Raw genomic sequence first — 23,739 nt, 5'->3', positions numbered from 1 at the left:
TATCTGACTCACATCTAGTTACTCTACAGAGTCCTGATCATAGCTATGAAAATTTATATTATGCTTCTTAATGACTATAATATTATTGTTGATAATACTAGAGAAACAGGATTGTCTAGCTTTGCACAATAGTGTGCTTTGAAGATTTCTTTGTGAATCTGAGACTTGGTTTTACACCATCTGTGTTCAGCCTTCCTATATTCTCTATTTTGGAGTTGAACTGCTGTAGCATTCCTCCAAGGTGCTTTCTGTTGGCATGACATAGTTTTAGCTTTAACTGGTGCTTCTCATCCATAACACTGACAGTTTTTTTTAAATGAAGTTCTCCAGCAAAGCATCAACAGAGTCTGATGGCTCACATGGTGCAGAGCATATTTTGTTCATCAAAAGTGTAGCTGTGCTGTCATTTATTAACCTTTTCTTAAAGCAAATGTATCTGCTCTTCATGTCTAGTGAGGTCCACATTTCAAAGAAAACACAGTAATGATCTGACAAAGTGACATTCTTAACAGTGGCTGATATGTTGAGCCATAAATAAATATGGGCTAGAATGTACAGCTCTAGTTTACAGAAGGTCATTCAGGCTTATTCAAGCTTTAAACAGCTTGCTCATTAAGTGTAAGCAAGAATATATATTTCAGCTCAAATGATAGAAAACTGTGTTCTAAACAAAGTGAATAAGATCATTTGCTTTTATACCTGTATGTCCATGTAAATTGTAACTTGTCTAAAGGTAACACATTATTTCAAGGGTGTCTACATAATACATTCATAACATCTTACATAAACACTTCATATCATATTCAGGAATGTTTAAATCAAAATTTAAATCAAGATACTATGGTAACACTTTCTTTGAAGGGTGTCTACATAACACATTCATATCACCTTACATAAACACTTCATAACACGTTCATGAATGCTTAAATCAACATTTGTAAACTATACATATTTTACATGATATCAATATGGACTACAATGTCATTTTACCGAAAGATGTTTTTCAAAATAAAAGTCCTCATTTTATTTATTATTTTCAGTGAAACTCCTCTTTTCTGGACTGTCAGCATAAAATGACCTGGCTTTATCCCTTTGGACAGAAAGTGCTTTGACACTTTTTGCCTAGACTTCCAACTTTTTTTAATTTTTTTTTCTCAAGCATTTGTATTTTGCAATATGCTATTCTTTCTGCTTTTTACGCTAATTATTCATATATAAAATGTACTGTTGATTCAACACTCTATACATAATTGTGGAAAAAGGTTACTTAAACTAAGTTTAACTTTCTTGGGGTAAATGCTAACACTGTTATCCCAATTACTTTGGAGGTTTTATTTTTAGTGATGTTCTTCCTCACTTATGGTTTTGGAGAAGGCACAAGTATAACTGTGCATTGGTTACCTTGTGTAACTGAGGTTAAATGTGACAAGCACTGTTATCACAAGGAATGATTCCTTTTTTGGCATTACTTCAAAGTACAGTCAAGTAATGTCTCTTTGACTTTCCTCACTCAGGGTGCTGATGATTTTGTAAGAAATGTCCTTTATAAATTTGCCTTGCTTTGCCTTTACCATAAAAGTGATGGAAGCCACGTTATCCTGACTAAAGTACATGTTACATGAATGGATGGATATTGAATGGAATGGATAAGTATTATGGGCCTGTCCCACCACCACACAGAGTTTGAGACTTTAAGTTGATTGACTGTTCATAGCATATTTATGAGTAATTCACTGTCCATATAGTAAAGTCACATGCAAGACAACATTCATAAGTGATTCATAGCATTTTAGGGAACTGTTAATATACCATATAGTAAAGTGACATGCAAAGCAGCATTCTTAAGTGATTCATAGCATTTTTAAGAGATGTTTACAGACCATGTGTATAGTGATAGTGATTTACAATTAAACTTCTACAATTATTTTCCCTACCTTTCCAGCAAGACCCAATGACTGTGAAAAGGAGTCAATAAACACCACAAGTAGGAAGGACCTTTTTTTTATTGGCAAGACCACTGTTCAGAAAAGGCACTTAAACATGCTGCTCAAAATCAAATCAGGAAACTACAAACTCTTCTGAACATGGAACTGCAAAATACAGATGTGTTCGATAAAATTTTCAATTCTTTTCTAAAACGAAAATAAAACACACCACCTCATGTGGCCATTACTTAAAGGGTATTGCCTTCACTTTGTTCCTTTTCTTCTTAGACTGAAATTGTTTTAAATTCTCTGAAAAACAAAGCAAAAATATGGAAAAATAAACAAAACGGCACAAGTCACTGCAAGAGTCTGAAGATCTCATGATACTGGCACTGCTGCTGGTTGTCTGTCCTCTTCTGGCTATAAAAAGATCATACAAGAGCAGTCAGATGTGTGGAACTCTACACGTACAGGATAAGCCTGGAAGTGCAGCGACTGTCATAGCAGAGGTATGATATATAACTAACTGTTAGCAGTATAGCAGTTAAATTAGCTATACTGCTTATGATCAGTTACTGTAGCCAAGAAACTTTGCTAACTAGCTAGCAGGCTAACACTAGCTTACATTAGCTATTAAAATGCATCAAGCTAATGTTAACATCACCTAGTTAGCTAGCTAAGTCACATGATTCAGTTAAGCCCCAAAGATTAATAGACCTTATGTGGCTCTTGTTAACAACATTCTTATTTTTCAAACTTAAATTAACTGATACCAATTTAGCTTACTGTTTTGTAACCGTGCCAGTCAAGTTGAAGTAGCGTTACTGGGCCTAAATGAGCATTACTTATGACGCACAGCAGTGCGATGCGGAGTGATACGTTAAACAAGCTAGTCCCAAACACAAGGTGCACTTAAAACACTCGCTAACGTTTGGCTAGTGACGTGGTCTATGCTAGGGGTTGGCGAAGTGTCAACAAAAATCATTTTGCTATCCTGGCTGTAATGTGTCTCAGTGTGTGCTAATGTGCTAGTATAGGCTAAAAGTATATAAACGAAAGACTTACTTTGCTCTGCTTTAAGCTTTAGCTCAGCTATAGCTTTAGTTTAGCTTCAGTTATAGCCGTGTGTTTCGCATCTCCACCACGAAACTTTGCCGAAAAGTGAAATAATCTTGTAAAAAAGTGGAATAATTCTTGTAAAATGTCTCTCAAAGTTAGTTTTTTACGAGGTTGAAGTCGCTTCTTGTTCGCCAGCTTCTTGTTCAAATTTTTCTGTTCCACCTTAAATGGCGCCTGAGGTGCCAGAATGTAACTGCTGTGGCATTTAAGGTGGAACGGGAAAAGGAAGCTGGCGAACGAGAAGCTGATTTCAGCCTCGCGACTTTTCAGTATTTGATAGTTTCTCGTTACAGATTAAATATATCTGGAAACCAACTGGAGTGATAATGAATTCAAATAAGTCCATTCATATCCAAATGATCATCTTAAATCTTTCCCTTCGCTTTTTTGTTAGCTAACTTTCTAGCTGGGCAGGACTGTTGACCGTCCTGCTGTGACCAGAAGTCTGCACGCCTGCAGGGTTAAAGGGTGAATTAGCAGATATAGGCTATATCAACTCCAGTGTTTAAGACCGTTTGTAGTTGAAACTGTGTTGAACGATCAGCAGAGCTTTATTTTACTGTAAAGGCGGATTATTTTATTTTTGCCTATTTTGTAGTTCCATGTTCAGAAGAGTTTGTAGTTTCCTGATTTGAGCTTGAGCAGCATGTTTAAGTGCCTGTTCTGGACAGTGGTCTTGCCAATAAAAAAAAAAAAAAGGACCTTCCTACTTGTGGTGTTTATTGACTCCTTTTCACAGTCATTGGGTCTTGCTGGAAAGGTAGGGAAAATAATTGCAGATGTTTAATTGTAAATCACTATCACTATTTATACACATGGTGCATAAACATCTCTTAAAAATGCTATGAATCACTTATGAATGCTGCTTTGCATGTCACTTTACTATATGGTATATTAACAGTTCCCTAAAATGCTATGAATCACTTATGAATGTTGTCTTGCATGTCACTTTACTATATGGACAGTGAATTACTCATAAATATGCTATGAACAGTCAATCAACTTAAAGTCTCAAACTTTGTGTGGTGGTGGGACAGGCCCATAATACTTATCCATTCCACTCAATATCCATCCATTCATGTAACATGCACTTTAGTGAGGATAACGTGGCTTCCATCACTTTTATGGTGAAGGCAAAGCAAGGCAAATTTATAAAGGACATTTCTTACAAAATTATCAGCACCCTGAGTGAGGAAAGTCAAAGAGACACTACTTGACTGTACTTTGAAGTAATGCCAAAAAAGGAATCATTCCTTGTGATAACAGTGCTTGTCACATTTAACCTCAGTTACACAGGATAACCAATGCACAGTTATACTTGTGCCTTCTCCAAAACCATAAGTGAGGAAGAACATCACTAAAAATAAAACCTCCAAAGTAATTGGGATAACAGTGTTAGCATTTACCCCAAGAAAGTTAAACTTAGTTTAAGTAACATTTTCCACAATTATGTATAGACCGTTGAATCAACAGTACATTTTATATATGAATAATTAGCGTAAAAAGCAGAAAGAATAGCATATTGCAAAATACAAATGCTTGAGAAAAAAAAATTAAAAAAAGTTGGAAGTCTAGGCAAAAAGTGTCAAAGCACTTTCTGTCCAAAGGGATAAAGCCAGGTCATTTTATGCTGACAGTCCAGAAACGAGGAGTTTCACTGAAAATAACATCTTTCGGTAAAATGACATTGTAGTCCATATTAATATCATGTGAAACATGTATAGTTTACGAATGTTGATTTAAGCATTCATGAACGTGTTATGAAGTGTTTATGTAAGGTGATATGAATGTGTTATGTAGACACCTTTTCAAAGAAAGTGTTACCGATACAATAAGGTATGTTTTACATGACATTATTATGGACTACTATGTCATTTTACTGAGTTACTTTTTTAAAAATAAATGTCCTAATTTTTAATTGCTAAAAAGTATATTATTTTCAGTAAAATGCCTTTTTTCTGGATAGATAAAATAAAAATGACCTAATTTCTTCATTTTGGTCATTATGTGCTTTGATACTCAGGCATGTTTTACCTATACTTTTGACTTCTTTTTAATTCTTTGTTTTCTTCAGCATTTGTTGTTTTGCATGTGACTGCTCTAGATAGACAGTAAATTACTCATAAATATGTTAAGAACAAATATTCAACTGAATCTTAGTATGGTGGTGGGAATGCATGAAGGAACCTTGAAGGGCCTTCTTCAAACTATATTATTATCATATAAAACTGTCTAGCTGAAACTACTGGCGACATGGCTGCCTCAGACTACAGTTCCCAGAACCACTTGCTTCGTCTCATGACTCAGGACTCTGACCGATCCACCTATCATCGTTCTACATCACTGAACTTCTGATTACCCTCACCTATTTCCCCATGTATATATACTGACTGTTAGGACTTGTTGCAAAGTCCCATCTCCCTGTTGAACATACCGAGCATTCCTTTGATGTATGTTTTCGTTTTTTTACATATGACCTGTATCTTGTTCATGACCTTGATTTTTCTCTTGCCCTTTTGCTTAGTTTTGGATGTCTGGTTTTCAACTTTTTGCTTCTGTTTTTCGACTGTGCTTTTGGATCAACCCTTTGATATTAAAGTTCTTAACTCAAGCCTTGTCTGCAAGTGTCTGGTTCTGTCTGCCACCATTACAGGATACTTTGCCATCATGCAGATGGTGGACTATGCCGAAGATCCCGAGCAACCAAGGTCAGCTTCTGGGACATCACCAGCAGGTACTGGCAGATGTTACTCAGTCTGTCAGAGATCTAACACAACAAAAAGCTGAACAGCAGACCCAGCTCACTCAGCTCCTGACTGGTATCAAGGACATCATCTCACAACTGCGTAATCTTTTCATTGCATCACCTGCCCTTGTATCTGTCCCCATAACCCAGCTTTTCCCATGAGTAAACCTGACAAGTTCAGTGGATCTCCCAACAAATGTGTGGGTTTCCTCCTTCAGTGCTCAGTGTTTTTCAGTAATTCCCTATCTAGTACTGATTCATTATTTCACACCTTTCAGACAAGGCAGTAGAGTGGGCTCCTGCTAGGTGGTCTTATATACAAGAAATGTGATAAAAACAATTTTTGAAAGGCTTAAAAATAGTTTTTGATCATCCTAATGATGGTCACTCTAGTGGAGAACTTTTGTGCAAGCTAAAACAGGGCAATCACTCGGTGGCAACCTACGCTTTGGAATTTGACACTTTAGCCGCCGGAAGTGGTTGGAATGAGCCTGCACTCATAGTAGCTTTTCGTAACGGACTTAATCCTGAAGTGAATTGGCATGTAAAGATGACAATTTAACATTGGACCAACTCATTGATCTCTCACTAAGACTCTCAAATTTGCTGGTCCTCTGCTTTTGATCCTGGTAGCTGGTGCTAGATATTTTACTAAATTAGTCCTCTGCAGTGCTTACAGTCTAGTGCGTGTTAAAGAAAGGGATGAATGGAAGACTGCATTCTTTACCACAAGGGGCACTACGAGTACCTAATCATGCCTTTTGGTCTTTCCAACACATCCTCAGTCTTTCAATCATTCATTAATGGATATCCTCCAGGACAGGACTGGTAAACTCGTAATAGCGTACATTGAAGATATTCTGATTCATTCACCTAAATACAACACTCATGTCCACCAAGTCAGTCAAATCCTACACTGCCTGTTAGAGAATACTTTATTCGTGAAAGGAGAGGAGTGTGAGTTTCACCTACAAAAGGTCTTATTCTTCAGGTATATTATTAGATCACAGCTCTTCTGTAAGGAGCGACAAAGAATCTTGTCTGGAACCCAACTGCTGACACTGCTTTTCAGAATCTCAGAAGAGCCTTCACTTTAGCCCCTGTCCTCAAACACCCTGATCCCTCTAAGCCATCGTAGTAGATCCACACTGGCTTTGCCCTGGGACTGTAAAAGCCAGTAAACCATTCAAACTAGATGTTCTGTAAACATTCAGTTAAATAAGAAGACATTTGATGTTTTGATAGGACAGAAGCACATATAGTAGACCTTAAGGTTTAGACCCACTGAGCTCTATGATTTGTGATACATACAAAAAATGGAAGAGATGATTTTTTTTTTTTTACAATATGTAAACACAGCTTCATTGTTCTCTTTAACAATATCTATAAATCTTTTAAACTCTAACAAGAAACATGCTAAACCTACAAACATGGATCCTGATTACAATCTCCTTGGCCGCTGTGGATCAATTTCTCTTTAAAATCTCTGTCTTACTTTTTGCTTTTTCACCAATTTACACTTGTCTCTCACATGATAAATTATATAGATTTGATAAAATTCCAGCAACACTAGGATGTGCCCAGTCTTGTGTTGTGGGCCTAAGGGTGCCAAGCTTTGTTCAGGATTGAGATCAGGTGATTTCTCTATCAAACATGCCTGTTTAACTGTCAGTTCTCACACTCAGAACCAGGAAACTGTCTCTGTTTTTCAGTTCAGAGAAACAGAAACTTCACTCCATTCCACAGTGGAGCTGCTGCTGTACGGATCTCTGACTGTGCTGGTGTTTCTGTTGTGGTGATTGTGTATCTGCAGTAAAATGGCCAGTGTTTCAGTGGATCAGTTCAGCTGTCCAGTCTGTCTGGACGTCCTGAATAATCCAGTGACCACTCCCTGTGGACACAGCTTCTGTCAGGTGTGTATTAATGGCTGCTGGGATCAGGAGGGTCTGAAGGGGGAGTACAGCTGCCCTCAGTGCAGACGCTCCTTCACTCCAAGACCTGTTTTATTCAAAATTGTGATGCTTGCTGAAATGATGGAGAAGCTGAAGATCTCAGCACCTGCTGAGTTGGTGGATTGTGACGCCTGCATTGGGAGAAAACTCAGAGCTGTCAAGTCCTGCCTGGTGTGTCTTGCCTCGTACTGTGAAACTCACCTCCAGCCTCACTATCAATCTCCTGCCTTTAAGAAGCACAAGCTGGTCAAAGCCTCCAGACGCCTCCAGGAGCAGATCTGCTCTCAGCATGAGCAACGTCTGCAGGTTTACTGTCGTACTGACCAGCAGTGTATCTGCATTCTGTGTACCATGGATGACCACAGAGGACACGATACAGTATCAGCTGCAGCTGAACGAGCTGAGAAACAGGTAACAAATGACATTTACCCTACATTTTAGTGAGTGCCCAATTGCTGAACTGTGGATTGATGCATAAATCCATATATATTTCAAGCTTATAATAATAATAATAACAATAATAATAACATCCGTTTGTGATGCATTTTCCTTTAATCCAAAGTGCTACAAAACAAATGATCCAATACCAGCAGGCTTAGCTCAGGGGTCACAAATGTTAAGAAGAGCCATTTTGTCCTTTCAATAAAAATGAAAACACCTTGAGAGCCACAACATTTTGTGTCCGTTTTACTATCTTGGCTGTAAGTATGTCTCAGTATGTGCTGATTTACTAGTATAGACTAAAAGTATAAACAAAAACACAGACTTACTTTGCTCTTCTTAACCTTCAGGTCAGCTGTAACCGCTTTTCTTGCTCGCATTTCAGTCAGGAAACTTTTCCACAAAAGAGTTTCTTGTAAAATGTCTCTCAAAGTTTGACTTCTTACAAGGCTTTAGCCAGTTTCTCATTTACCAGCTTCTTGTCTGAATTATCCCATTCCACCTTAAATAGTGCCTGAGGTGCCAGAATGAACTGCTGCAACATTTAAGGTGGAATGGGGCAATTTGAATGAAAAGCTGGCGAAAGAGAACACTTAAACTTCGCGACTTATATTTGACCATTTCTCGTTGCAAATTAAACATATCAGGAAACCAGCTGGAGTGCTTTTAAATGCAGATAAATCCGTTTGTCTCCAAATGATCGATGTTCGTCTTGCATCTTTCTCTTTGCTGTTTTGTTAGTTACGAGCTAGGCAAGATTATCAGCATTGCTGTGTGTCCAGCAGTCTGCACATCAGTCTTCAGCGTTAAAGGGTGAATCAGCAGTTCTACATTAACTCCAGCATTTAAGACCATTTATTGTGAAAACTGTGGTAGAACTGTGTGTTATAATGATTTTACAGCAAAGGAGAATTATATCATTATTATTTTATTTAAATCTAGATCTGCTGTGGAGCCGCAACAGCAACAATGGAGAGATTATTCAGGCCTGATTCTCACCCCAAACAGAGTCAGGGTCACTGATGAGAATTTTGATGCTGAAGTGTTGCTGAAGTTTAAAGGACTCTGAATGTCTGTAAATATCTTACTGAAATGTTTAAATTGGAGCATTTCAACAGTTGACAATGCTTTGCACAAAATTGTTTGGTTTCGAGACGGTTATTTTTGTTGATTTTTTTTTTTTTTGTAGGAAAAACCTGGAATGATTGACTCTGCCTTTACTTAGTCTAACTTTTTGTTAGATATCACGCCTTTGGTTGTGTAGGTTTGGTTGTTGGTTACACTTAAATTTACTTTTTGGTGATCTTTATGTAGATTTGCAGCTTTTCAATTGTATGTTTTTTCTGGCTCATGACTAAATGCAGTGTCTTGTTCACACAGTCAGGTGGGCTTGTTTGGTGTGTCAGGTGGAGATTCACAAACATTCTGACAATCATGCTTTGAAAGCAGCTAAAAAGAAGCCACTACATTTTCTAGAAAAGTAGCTAAATTGTAGCAGCTACAAATTTTGGGAAAGTAGCTACAAAGGAGTTAACTACAAATTTTTCTGTAGCTATTGAAATCTGACTGTGTCAGATTTATCGCTGCCCGACAAGACAAACTGGAAAGGAGATAGCAGTTCCAGCTCAGAGGGCCAGTCGTAATCGTAATATCAAGGCTGTTGATTCTCACACTTTTTCTGCTCTTCCTTAGTCTTCTCTCCTCTATTTCTCAACTCTCTTGTCCTGATGATATTGTATCCCTGTTTAATGGCACCATTTCTGATGTACTTGCCTAGCTGGGCCCTCTGAAGACTAGACTGGTTCCTTCTGGTCATTCCTCCTCTTGGTTTACCCCTGAACTCTGTGCTATGAAAACCAGAGACATAGAGCTGCTTTAACTGCTTCTTGTTCTTTGTATATTCTTTCTGTCATTAATAGTACTGGATATAAGCCCAAAATACTTTATATACAGCGCATAGCCCTGAGACAACACTTTTTCAGGTTCTTAATGATCTCCTCCTGCCCTCCTGAGAACATGCAAACACACAGAAAGAACCCTGGTCGCCTGGCGGGGAATAGGATCCAAGCCCTTCTTGCTGTGAGGCAACTGCGCCACCAGTTCTATGACAATTCTATGTCAGTTACACTGGTTACCTGCCCTGCTTCGTATCCAGTTTAAAGTCCTCCTGCTTACAAAACTGGTCTAGCGCTAGCTTATTTAGCAGATCTCCTGCACCCATACTGCCCTGCCTGAATGCTCAAGTCGTCCGACACTGGCTGTCTAGCTGTCCCAAAATTTAGACTTTTCTCCTGCTTCTGTAAAGCGGCCTTGGGTTTCATAAAGGCACTATATAGATTTATTATATGTCAAATTATTATTATTATTATTATTAGTAGTAGTAGTAGTAGTAGTAGTAAAAAGGCAGATAAATCATTCAGATTCTTTCCCTGCTAGAGCTGAAATGCTCACACCCCAGGTAAGTATGAACATTAACATGAGTAAATGTATCAGAAGTGTGTGCCTCTGACTAGCAAACCCAGTGGTGAAAAGAGACTAATGTGATTATGAGATAGATCAGCAAGCTAGCATGTAACTGAGATAAGGAGGCTGTAGAGGTAGTGCTAGAACAGAGACAGAATGTGGGTGTGTATATAACACAACAGCTAAAAAAAAAATTAGAGGAAACAAGGGTAAGTCTGGCAGATCTGTTCTGTCACATCTATTATACAAGTGTTTTGAGTAATTTCTGTATTCAGAACTTGGCGTTGATCAGTATGTGGTAACACTGTAAAGCTGCTTTCTGACAACACCTGTTGTAAAAAGCACTATATAAATAAACTTTGCTTTGCTTTGTTACTTTCTATGAATGTCATGTCTATAAAAATGCATTACACCTTTTAGCCATGCTTATGATGCATTATGAATTGTTCTTATAATGCATTATAAGTAGTGTTCATGTAACACTGGGTGAACAAACCAGACACTCGCAGATGTAAAATAAACCATAAGGTTTATTAAAAAGAGAATGGTCCAAAAGAGTAGAATTAACACCAGACCAGGTGAGAACCAGAAGAGCAAAACACAGTACATAGGATTAGGCAAAAAGAGTAAAGTGTAAACAAGCGAGGGTCTAAACCAAAAAGCAAACCAACCAATACCAAGGCTTGGTACACACTGGTAATAGTTTGCAATGAAGAGATAAACAGACAGGTGTATGTACAGGGGCAAACAGGTGAAAACACTTTGAATTTAGGTGGCTGGGATCTGCTGACTGAATTATGATTGAATGGCTGAGTCATGTGACTGGCTGATGCATCTTGTGAATTGTAGTCCATAAGAAAGTGAGAGTCCGTTTGAGAGCTGGGAAGCGTGACAGTGGATAACACATTATAAGAGCTTGTAAGTTGCATTTGTCCACTCTAAGTAAAGTGAAGCATATTATATTTTTCTTCAGATGCCAGATTTTAAACTGGTGGCGCCATCAGTGGTGTTTTACCCAAGGTGGGAAAGTCAATGTACACCACTATTAGCCTGGTGCTAACTTACCAATGTGTGTCCAATAGAATGCTAGCAGAAGTTAGCTTTACTGTACTGTAGTAAAGTGATGTTATAATGTGAAGGCTTCTAGTGGTTCTAATGTTAGAACCAGTGAGTGAGCAAATTACAATGATAGCACTCTATGAACCTGCCTCTCTCTCTCCATGCCTTCACTCCTCAGTAAGTTCATGTTCAGTGTGATGTCAGAGGGGGGTCTGGGGAGGAGCCTGATTGGTACTTGGTTTGCTGTGATGTATTGCAATGTATGAAGTGAGAGCAGTTTTCTGAAGCAGGAAGTTGTTCCGATGCAGTTTTTTTTCTTAAGTAGGGGTGAGGGTTACAAAGCACTCCAAGGTTATCAGGATTATAAGATACTTATGAAGGGTATTGTTAATAACCTCTAAGAAACCTCCCAGAGCTGTAAATCAAAATCTCAGAAGCATTATTTTTTGCAGCATAAACTGTATTACTAGGAGTAGTTTTGTATATTGTTCTTGGTTTACATGGTCATATTACTGCTCACTCCAGAGTTAAAAAAAGATCTGATTGGTGAAATGAGTCAAACACTGGCTTTGCTCCAACTTGCCCTGGGACTATAAAAGGCAGATAAACCATTCAGACTAGACGTTTTATATACGACACATTTCCTTGGCTGATGTGGATCAATTTCTCTTTAAAATTTCTGTCTTACTTTTTGACCAATTTACACTTGTTTCTCACGTGACATTTGAAAAAAATTCAGCAAAACTAGGACATGACCAGTCTTATGTTGTGGACATGAGGGTACCAAGCTGCGTTCAGTATTAAATGTAGGTGATTTATCTCCATCAGACACACCTGTTTAACTGTCAGTTCTCACACTCAGAACCAGGAAACTGTCTCTGTTCTTTATTTCAGAGAAACAGAAACTTCACTCCATTCCACAGTGGAGCTGCTGCTGTACGGATCTCTGACTGTGCTGGTATTTCTGTTGTGGTGATTGTGTATCTGCAGTGAAATGGCCAGTGTTTCAGTGGATCAGTTCAGCTGTCCAGTCTGTCTGGACGTCCTGAATAATCCAGTGACCACTCCCTGTGGACACAGCTTCTGTCTGGGGTGTATTAATGGCTGCTGGGATCGGCAGTATGCTGTTAATGTAAATCTTTGATCTCACCACAGAAGTTCGTAACGATGTTGATTTGAGTGTTCTTGCCAAATCCTCCCTGAGGGGTGTCATAAAGGCAATTTGCTGTAATTATTCAAACCATGAGAACAGAACATAGTTGACATAGTAGTTGACCTTTCAGCATTAATACTGCTTAACAATGAATCACTACTAAAATAAGGAAATAAGAACAGAAAACTAGGAAATAAACAATTCCCCACACTGTGTAACATGGATGACCATAAAGGACACAATACAGCACCGTTTCTCAGATTTTTTTCAGTCATGACCCCCTTTAGAAGTTTAAACCTGTTAAAACCTTTAAACTTTAGACCTGTCACCTACTGAAAACATTTGGAACCTGGGAAGTGGTGGAAGTGAGGGTGGTGAAACAGACCACAATTGTCTGCAACTGTGGTCAGAGAAAATGAGAGTTTTTAAGAAATCTAAATTTGTGAGTAAAGGGATCTATAAAAGGTAGTATTTTAAATTTAGCATGACATTCACAATTTGCAACTTGTTTTAGATTAGGTTGGTGGAGACCTAGCAGAAATGCAGGCAGAGAATCCAGGAGCGAGAGAAGGAGGTTGAGGAGCTGAGGAAGGCTGTGGAGTCTCACAAGGTGAGTTTGGAGCAGAGGAGGCGACCAAAAGAAAATTGACCCATGCTGGTCACAAAAAAATGTACTTTTAATGTCCTGTAAGGAAAAGTCTAAATGTTTTCTTATGGAGCTGTCTGAACTAAACTGAAAAGATCTTAGATAGATAGATAGATAGATAGATAGATAGATAAACAGATAGATGTGAGCAGGAGATCTCTGAGCTGAGGAGAAACACTGGGCTGGAGCAGCTTTCACTCACTGAGGACCACATCCATTTCCTCCAGGTAACAGCAACACCAGAACCTCCACACTAAGATTTGGAAGGTTCTAGAACAGAAACAGGGTGGAGATGGTTTGTTCTAAAAAGGAGACACCATGAAGAAAAAATTGTAAAAGAGAGACAAAGTGAACATGGAAAACAGAGACAGAGTGGAGAAGGAAGGTTCTAGAACAGAGAGAGTACGAGGACAGAAGATTTTAGAACAAACACAGGGTGAAGAAAGTTCTCAAACTGGGATAAACAAGAGACAAAAGGATCTAGAGCTGCAACAGGGTGGTGATGAAAAATTTCAGAACAGAGGGAGTGTGGAGAAATTCCAGAGCTACATAGAGATGCTACATTTGTGGGACATTTGCTTTGCAGAATAATTTCATTGTTGTGTGTCTGTTAGTTACTGTAAGTCTGTACTGTGGATGCTTTGCCCACAGAGTCTCTCACGACATTCCTCACCTCCATTCAACAGCTTAATGAGTGATATGATAAACACACTGCTCTTCATCAAGTTAAATGCTAGTAGAAAACAAATGTAATCTCTGTACACCTGTGTGCCTTTAAGACATGCAGTCACTGAACTAAGGAACTTCAATTGTATCCTGTCTAAAACAGAGAGAGTGTGAAACAGAGACTGTTCTAGAACAGAGAGTGTGAACAAAGAAGGTTCTAGAACAGAGGGTGTGAACAGAGAAGGTTCTAGAACAGAGAGAGTGTGAACAGAGAGGATTCTAGAACAGAGGGTGTGAACAGAGAAGGTTCTAAAACAGAGAGAGTGTGAACAGAGAGGATTCTAGAACAGAGGGTGTGAACAGAGAAGGTTCTAGAACAGAGTGTGAACAGAGAAGGTTCTAGAACAGAGAGAGTGTGAACAGAGGATTCTAGAACAGAGGGTGTGAACAGAGAAGGTTCTAGAACAGAGTGTGAACAGAGAAGGTTCTAGAACAGAGAGGGTGTGAACAGAGAAGATTCTAAAACAGAGTGTGAACAGAGAAGGTTCTAGAACAGAGAGGGTGTGAACAGAGCAGGTTCTAGAACATAGGCAGTGTCATGGTTCAAAAAGCAGCTGTAACTCAGTGCATCACAGTGAAAACATTGATAAACGCCTAGCTTATTTTACACTGTGTATTAATTTAATGGAATAAACACTTTGAAAAAAAGAGAATTATTTACACACTTGTTGACACTGACAGATTCACACTGGTTTTCAGCTTAAAGGCATGAGATTAAATAAGTAATGATCACATCTACTGCCTCCATGCCACCAGAGGTCGCTGTCACCACAATTCTAACAAGTGTTGATCACCACTTTGCAATTTATGGCCTTTTTGTAGTATATATAAAATACTATAGTATATAGTTTTTGCACTCCTTGCGAAGACTTGTTTGGTTATCCTTGAAATTCTGAGCCTTGCTTGGTTATTCTTGTGGTCTGCCATGTTTGGAGTTCTTTGCCTGTTTTGACTGCGGTTTTTGGGTTTGTGTATTTTGTGGTTTTTGCTATTGTGCCATGATTGGTGGCTCAGGTTCTTTTGAACTTCGTTTGATTACTTTGCTTTTAGTAGTAATAAACTTGCACTTCGTCCCTGATCTCCTTGTGAGGCTCTGTATTACCGTCATTGGGAGAATGTGAGTTTGATCCTTGGTAAAGTTTATGGCTGGGAGTTCACAATTAGAGATCACAATTAGCCTTGCTCTCTTTGGTTGGGTAGGGCAGGGTAGGGTCTCTCAGCGCTATGCTAGCCAGGCTTTTGTCAACTGACATAACAAAATTAGCATATTGAACTGCCCAGTGCTGTCGTCTTAGTGTCAGCATAAAAAGGTGCAGTGTAGCTTCACATGACTTGGAGGAAGCATGTGCTAGAGCTCTAAGATAGAAGGGGGAATTTGAGTCTTAGTGCCATTTGATACATACTGCTGACTTATATGGCTTTTATTTAACACTATGTTGTTGTTTTTGTTTCTCTGTAGAATTTCCAGTCTCTCCCAGTTCCTCCTAAATTTGCAGGATTGGCCTCCATCATATTCAGTCCTAATAACTCTTTTAAGGAGGTGTTAAACTCTGTGTCTCAGCTGAGAGAGAAAGTGGAGCAGCTCTGTGAAGAGGAGGTTAGAAAGATCTCTGGTGGAGGTGAGAGATTACAGATGTTCTCAACCTTCTTTACTGGAGATTCTGCAGTTTTCTCATATTCATAACATAGAAGCGTTGCATCAGTTTCATGAGTCGGATGGAAACCAAACTACTGTTAACAAGCTAAACTACAGTAGCAAACAATCAATCTCTGTTTTGTTTGTTTTACATGTCACTCAAATTCTGGAAATAACCTGGTCTAGTTTATGGTAGAATTAACCGGTGTTGTATTTCCTCACTGACAAAGAACTTTTTTTTGGTTTTAGTAAAAATGAATTCTGGTGTCTCCTTATGACTGTTTTTACTACTGTTTTTCCACTACAGCATTTCATTACTAAACTCAGGTGCTGCCAACAGCTGCCCACAGTGCCCACTAGTGGATTCACTTGTAAACTGATCTATGCAACCCCTAACATAGTGTAGAGTCCTGCTCTGTGCAGTAGATGAGTGTGGGTAGTGTTATTATTAATGATAGGTTTAATAATAACAGTGAAATTGTTCATAAATTAAAGAAATGCATCACAGACTGTTTTTGTTTACAGTGAAAAAGATCCAGATTCTCCTCCCTTTTGACCCGAAAACTAGAGCAGAGTTTCTGGAATGTAAGACACACACAAGCATTTGCTCACATGAACACCCTCTACACATCCACAAGCATTTCATTAAAATCACAAATTGTAGTGCAACAAACAAAACAGCATCAAGCCAAAGATTTTAGGGTCTTCATAAATCCAGAAATATACAATATTGTGCAAAAGTCAGAGATCACCCTTCATTTATTTATGAGTCAAAACAGCCTTTAAGTACAAATTATACATTTTTCAGCATCAGGAAAAGAGCAGAAAACTAGATTTAACAGTTGATACCACAATGTCCCGTCTAATATTGATACTGATACCAGATCCTTAGGTATCGGATAAGTATACAGTACTGATACTGGATAGATTAGATTTTTATCTAATCTAACTAGCCTATATTTGTACAATTCCACTTTTGAAATATTTGGTAAAAGCTGTGTTCTGTGTTATAAACACAACACACTAAATTGAATGAATGGCATTTACTTATTGTATAATATATGTGTAAAATGCTGCTGATATTCTCAAATCATGTAAAACTGACAGCTACACATCCTTTCAGACCCATAGCACTGAGTTGTCTTCTCACAGATAAACAGAAACACCTGTGGATGTTTTTCCGGTCTGAGGCAAGAATGGAGCTTGATTTTCTCCACTCTGTCAAAGATGAAAGACTCAAAGGGATAATGCAACACTGTTCTGACCTACAGTCAGGTCCATAAATACCTGGACACTAACAAAGTTGTTGTTAATTTATCTATCACTGCATATTGGTGTTGAATATGAGCTCAAAGTGCAGACTTGCAAGTTTAATTTAATGTTATTTACAGTTGCAATCAAAATTATTCACCCCAAAGTTAACAAACTTTCAACTGTTTGCAATAAACCAAAAAGCCATCAGGAAATTCTAGGACAAAACGTCATGCCTTCTGTGAAGAAGCTGAATCTTGGGCGTCTTTGCATCTTCCAACAGGACAATGATCCCAAGCATACCTCAATCTCCACCATGGCTCGGTTTCATAAGAAGTTCTGGAAGATTCCGGAGTGGCCATCACAGTCGGCTGATTGAAACCCATAGCAAATTTTTAGTGGGATTTGAAGAAGGCAGTTGTAGCACGCAAACCCAAGAATATTAGTGAACTAGAGGCCCATAAGGAATGGGCTAAGATTCCTCAGGAACACTTCCAGACGCTGGTGCCTTGCTATGTATCACATCTGCAGCAGGTTATATCAGCAAAAGGGTGCTCTACTAGGTACTAAAGACACTTGTCATGAAGGGGTTGAATAATTTTCAAACTGCAGTAGTCATTAAAAGTGGCATTTTGTGTTGAATTTGGAGAAACTACGTGTTATATTAGTTGTGTTGAGCTATTTAAATTGTTCTTTTTTGATTGGTTTATTTCAAACAGTTGAAACTTTGAAGATTTTGCTAATAAACTTAATTTGCAATGGGGGTTGACTAATTTTGATTGCAACTGTATATCCAAATCATGTGAAATTGTATATTATTCAACTGAATATCCATATATACCCCCTTTTTACAGGCTCAAAAGTAAGTGGACAAAATAACAATCATAAATAAATACTAATTTATAATAATTGGTTACAAATCCATTGTAGTCCATGACTGTCTGTGGTCTGGATCTGGCTCTGTTTCTTTCTTGATGATTCTGTGCCAGACTTCCACTGCAGCTGTCTTCAATTCCTGCTTGTTCTTGGGCCGTTTAACTTTCAGTTTCTGCTTTCAGGAAGTAAAATGCATGCTCAGTTGGATTAAGTTCAGGTGATGGACTTGGCCACTGCAGAACATTCCATTTCTTTGCTTTAAAAATGTGTTAGTTTGCTTTCGCAGTATGCTTTGAGTCATTTTTCATATGCTTTGGACCTAGACCTTTTATCTGTTTACTTGTAAGCAAAAATTGATAATAATGAGGGAGTAACACACATTTGGACCAAGTGGGCAGCGAATTGTCTGATTACTTTTAAGGCCCTTTAAAATGGGGAATCTAATTATGAATACGACTGTAATACCTGCACTGTTCACTTGCTTTGAATGTAAATACCCTTAAATTGAAGCTAAAAGCTTTTGAGCACTTTGAGCTCATAGTCATTATTTATTTTCACCTACAAGACTTCACTGAAACAAAGTAGACCAAATTCTTTGCAGAAAGAAATGGAAGAGCTCCATTTTAATTGCAAAGACATGGCCTGGAGCTGATTGTGGAACAGATCACACACTACTACTACTACCAATAATACAACTCTATCTGTAAACATATTGAAAAGGCAAACAGATGTGGAAAAACAAGTGTTGTGACATTCGGTTATTCACCAAATTGGACAACATCAAATCTGGAAAACAGCTCAGTGGCCAGCAGATTGGAAACTGTCTCACAATTTACCTAACATCCCATGCAATTAACATTATATAAAATTATTATTCAAGGCAGATAGGGCCTTACATCGAAAGAGAACTGCCAAACATGCAAGCAGGATTCAGGTTAAGGAACACATAAAATGACAATGTACTCACGAAAATGGCAATACCAGAATATCTCATAAGTCTAATGAGGAATCTCTACACTGATCAACAAGGCAAGGAAGGTTCTTCTGCAGAAGATTAAAGAAGAGTAAAGAACAGAGTGAAAAGATGGAACTTCAGCTCAGTATGAAAAAGACTGGGGTCATGACAACAGGAAAAAGTGCAAACTTTTCCCATTGATGGAGAAGGTGGGAAGATGGTGGACAGCTTTTGCCTACTCAGATGAATTATTAATAACAGAGGACACAGTTCAGCACTCAGCAGAACAAGGATGAAGGAGCTTGAAAAGATCTTCAAATGCAGTGATTTGTGTCTACAAATAAAGATCAGAATTTGCTGATCAAAAATTGGTAGTCAAGTCTATTGCTTCTCTACTGAGTTTCTGTAAGACTGCTCCACTTACACACAGACCTTGACTCCCACATCTTATGGTACATTGGACAGCAAGGAAACAAGCTAAAGCTCTTATGGACACATTCTGAAACAAATCAGTTCATTAGAAACAAGTCATACAGGAATAGTTTAAATTGCTCTACCACAGCAAAACATGTATTCCAACTGAGGCCTCTATTAGCCTTATTTTCATTTTTATTTATGTAAGAGAACAAAAAATATGATAGGGAAAGTGAGATAGGGAAACTAGCTGCTATTATTTACCAAATCATGTTGAACATCACAGCCGCTGCAGATTTTCCAAACCTGAAATATCCTGATGATGCACCAAGACAGATGCTCAGCTATGAGTATATGTAGTCTGGATTTCACTCCAGAGGACTATGCACAAGACCTGTAGAGTTAACCACCAGCATCTCAACACTGCTTAAAAATAACACAACTAAGTCTGAGACAGTTGCAGATAAGTTGACATTGAATGCTATAGTCTGCATTTCATGGATGAGTAATGTTTTTTTCCTGTGAAAAGATGGTTGACTACTTACCTGCTTATTGATTTATGGAATAACTTGGAATTTTAATGGAGGACCATGCCTAAAACACCTCCCCTGTCAGACTGGAGTGACATCAGATATTCTGCCTGGGAAGTTGCTGCTCTACTAATCTGCTGGAGTTTTTCTGGTCACTGTCGCCCTCGGCTTTCTCATCAGGGGTTTAGACCTGACAACAACATCATTGTCAAAGTATTGAACCAAATGAACTTAACATTTGCTGTACTCATCATCTTTCCTCTCTCATCTTGCAACCCTTAATGGCAACACACTGATTTTGCCCCCAAGCTCCAAGAGGGGCCAACTTTAATAGACCTTCTTACCTGCTCAAGCTGAACTCCTCCACTAAACCATATAAATCCTAGTGAACCACATCTAACTCAGACACCTAAATGTTCTACCATATGACCTTTCCCTCGTTCTGAATCTAGCTCCTCCATATCCCACTGGCATAGGATCATACCCAAGTTTTCTATCTAAATCTTTATGGTTCTTATAACTCATAATCAGCTCTTGCGGGACAGAGACTTCTGGACCACTGTCTTTTGCATCATGTGAGGGTTCCTCAGCATACTCCTCACACACATGAATACAGTCCACCTGGACAGTTCTGAATTTAACTTGGGGTTATTTGGGGGTCACACCCTATAGCTCCAGGCAGAAGCTGCTCAGTCCTCCAGCCCAAGTTCTCTCACCTCTATCATTCACACAGTCTCCAATTAAACTACCACCGTATGTTGAAGGCCCATTCTGAATTCAAAAAGAAACGTCAAAATAAATTTTGTCACTGTTAGCCCACTGCTCTCAGGACAGTAACACCTACTGCTCTGCTTCTTGTAGTTTGAAGCTCTTGATTAGTTTGACTCTTGATTACCTCAGCAAGGGTAATATTTTGACCAAAGTAAAAGATATTTCTGGTACCATAGAGTGCATTAACATTTTTCGTTAGAAATGTTTTATTGCTGCGTATAGTTTTGTCTACCAGGTCTTGCAGGTGGTTGTTAGGAATCCCATTTTTCTGTAGCTTTTAATTTTTTTTAAACTCCAGTTCTGGAAACTCCTGTTTTTCACTTATTTTCACTTTGACTTTCTCACTCCATGTGCAAGTGGATTATCTAATATCTAATCTCCTCTCGAATATCTCCTGAACATGGATAACAACATGGCTGTTTTGACTGGAAATTAAATAAATAAAGATGGTCTCTGACTTTTGTGCAGTACTTTATTTCTGAGATTTGCTATATATTGATATAGATATTGTGTATTTTCTAATAACTGTGGTTTGATCTCCATCAGGTTCCTGTGAGCTCACACTGGATCCAAACACAGCGAATGTACACTTCCATCTGTCTGAGGGGAACACAGTGGTGACCAACAGTGGAACAGTCCACCCATATCCTGACCACCCAGACAGATTTGATTTCCCTCAGGTGCTATGTAGAGAGAGTGTGATTGGACGCTGTTACTGGGAGCTTGAGTGGAGTGGAGGTGAAGAGGTTGATGTTTCAGTGTCGTATAGGAGCATCAGTAGAAAGGGGCATGGCACTGAGAGTGCATTTGGATGTAGTACTCAGTCCTGGGATTTGTTCTGCTGTCCCTCCAGATACGTATTCTGGCACAATAATAAAAGCACTGAGATCCCCAGAGTGTTCAGGCCCTCTAGACTAGGAGTGTATGTGGATTACAGTGCAGGAACTCTGTCCTTCTACAGTATCTCTCATACAATGTCAATGACTCTCCTACATAGAGTCCACACCACATTTACTCAGCCCATCTACCCTGGGTTTACTGTCCGTCCAGGATTAACAGTTAAACTGTGTTTTTAAAATACATGACTTTGGGAAGTTAACACCTTGTCCTGACAGCATATGAATAGAGCAAGCAACAGCAGTCACTGCATCAATGAAACTGTCTACACCATCCCTGAGTGTTGGAGAGACATTTAAACACTTGCTTGCAGATTCATTTAAAATCAATTTGAATAAATTCAGTTGTGTTGTATTACAGTGCCCTCCACAAATTTTGACACCTCTGGTAAACATGAGCAAAACAGGCTGTGATAAAGATTCTTTACTGTTTATTCCTTTGATTTTTCATTCCAAATATTAACAGAAGTCTAGCCTTATTTGAAGAACAGTGATTGAAAAAAAATCTTTTCACAAAATAAGTATTTTTCTTAAATCTGTATGTGCCACGATTACTAGCAGCCCTTCATTTAATCCTTTGTGCAGCCTCCCTTTGCAAAGATAACAGCTGTAAGTCTTCTATAATGCTTTATGAGACTGGAGAACACATGGCAAAGAATCTGACTGTTCCTCCAAACTGAACCTCTCCAGATCCTTTCAGATTCTGAGAGTCTTCAGCTCATCCCACAGGTTTTCTCTGGGGTTTAGGTCAGGGATCTGAGGTGGCCAAGGAAAAATCTTAATTCTGCAGTCAGTGAACCATTTTTGTGTTAATTTTGGGGTGTTTTTTGGATTGTCCTGCTGGAAGATCCAAGCTATGTCCCAGTTTAAGCTTTCTGGCTGAGCTAGTCAGGTTTTGACTTTATTTCTGCTGTACTTGATGAAGTCTGTGATGCCTTGTATCCAGATAATTGTCTGGGGCCTTTGGAAGAAAAACAGCCCACAGTATCACAGATTCATCACCATACTTCAGTGTGGGGATGAGGTGCTTTTCTGTTTTGCTATCTTTGTGTCTATGCCAAACTCATCTCTGGTGTTTGTTACCAAAAACGTCTATTTTGGTCTCGTTTAACCACAGAACATGGTCCCACTGAAAGTTCCAGTAAGTTCTGGCTAACTGTAGGAGCTTGAGTTTGTTGGTCCTTGACAAAAGAGGCTTTTTTCCTGGCAACCCCTCAAACAACTTATGGTTATATAGGTGGTGTTTGATTGTGGTTTGGGAGACATTCTGACCCCAAGACCTAACATCTGCAATTTCTCATCTGAGATCCTTGGAGATTCATTTTCCACTAAAAACATTCCTCCTCACTGTGCGAGGGGTCAATATAGATATTCATCCTCTTCCCAGCAGATTCTTAACATCTTCAGTTGCTTTAGGCTTCTTAATTATTGCCCTGATAGTAAAACTGGGCATTTTCTTTTAGCTGTTTCCTGATTTTTGTAGCTCAACCTTTTGTCATACATCCTTCCTGCATGCTCTGCTTTTTCTCACAGTGATGAACGACTGAGGGAATTCAGCCTCTGTTTCATCTGATATTTATTCCCCAGTGAATCAGGAAGTCACAGCTCAGGTCAACTGTAACAGATAATACATATATGTCAGTTAGATTTCACTGTTATTAATTTCTAGGGTTGCCAACAATATAGATTAACACATAGATTAAGAAAAATATATATTTTTTATTGCAAGATCATTTTTTTTCAACCATTTTGACATAAATAAAGGTTAGATTTTTGCTAATTTGTTTGAAGGATCAAAAATGATAAGTAGCTAAGAAGGTTTTTTAAAGCTCATTTTGCTCATGATTACCAGGGGTGCCAATATTTGTGAAGGGCACTGCATATAGATGATGCAAGGAAGCAGGAAATTTTAAATTGGGTGTGCTGAAATTTTAGGCAGAGTTAAGAGATTAACAGTGATGTCATGCAAAATTACATTTTTTTGTTTTATGTAACATAAAACTGAGTGGTGATCAATCAGATTGTTTAGATTTGTTTAGATAGAATGCTGCTAAAAAAATGAAAAAGTATTTAAAACTTCAAAGCACAGGACATTATTACATTAAATGACTTTAATGTAATGTGAGGGAAGTAATTCAGTTCACTGTAATGAAAAATACAGTTGTAACTTTAACAGTCCA

At 38.4% G+C, this 23,739-nt stretch overlaps 1 pseudogene; it reads left to right on the top strand.

Moving 5' to 3' along the window:
• Positions 1–7,367: 7,367 nt before the first annotated feature.
• Positions 7,368–22,102, top strand: LOC118809187 (annotated as a pseudogene).
• The last annotated feature ends 1,637 nt before the right edge of the window (positions 22,103–23,739 follow it).

Source organism: Colossoma macropomum, unplaced genomic scaffold, assembly GCF_904425465.1.
Source record: "Colossoma macropomum unplaced genomic scaffold, Colossoma_macropomum, whole genome shotgun sequence".
In the NCBI taxonomy this organism is placed as follows: domain Eukaryota; kingdom Metazoa; phylum Chordata; class Actinopteri; order Characiformes; family Serrasalmidae; genus Colossoma; species Colossoma macropomum.
Note: the sequence above shows the minus strand (reverse complement) of the source record. Positions and strands in the feature narration are given on the sequence as shown.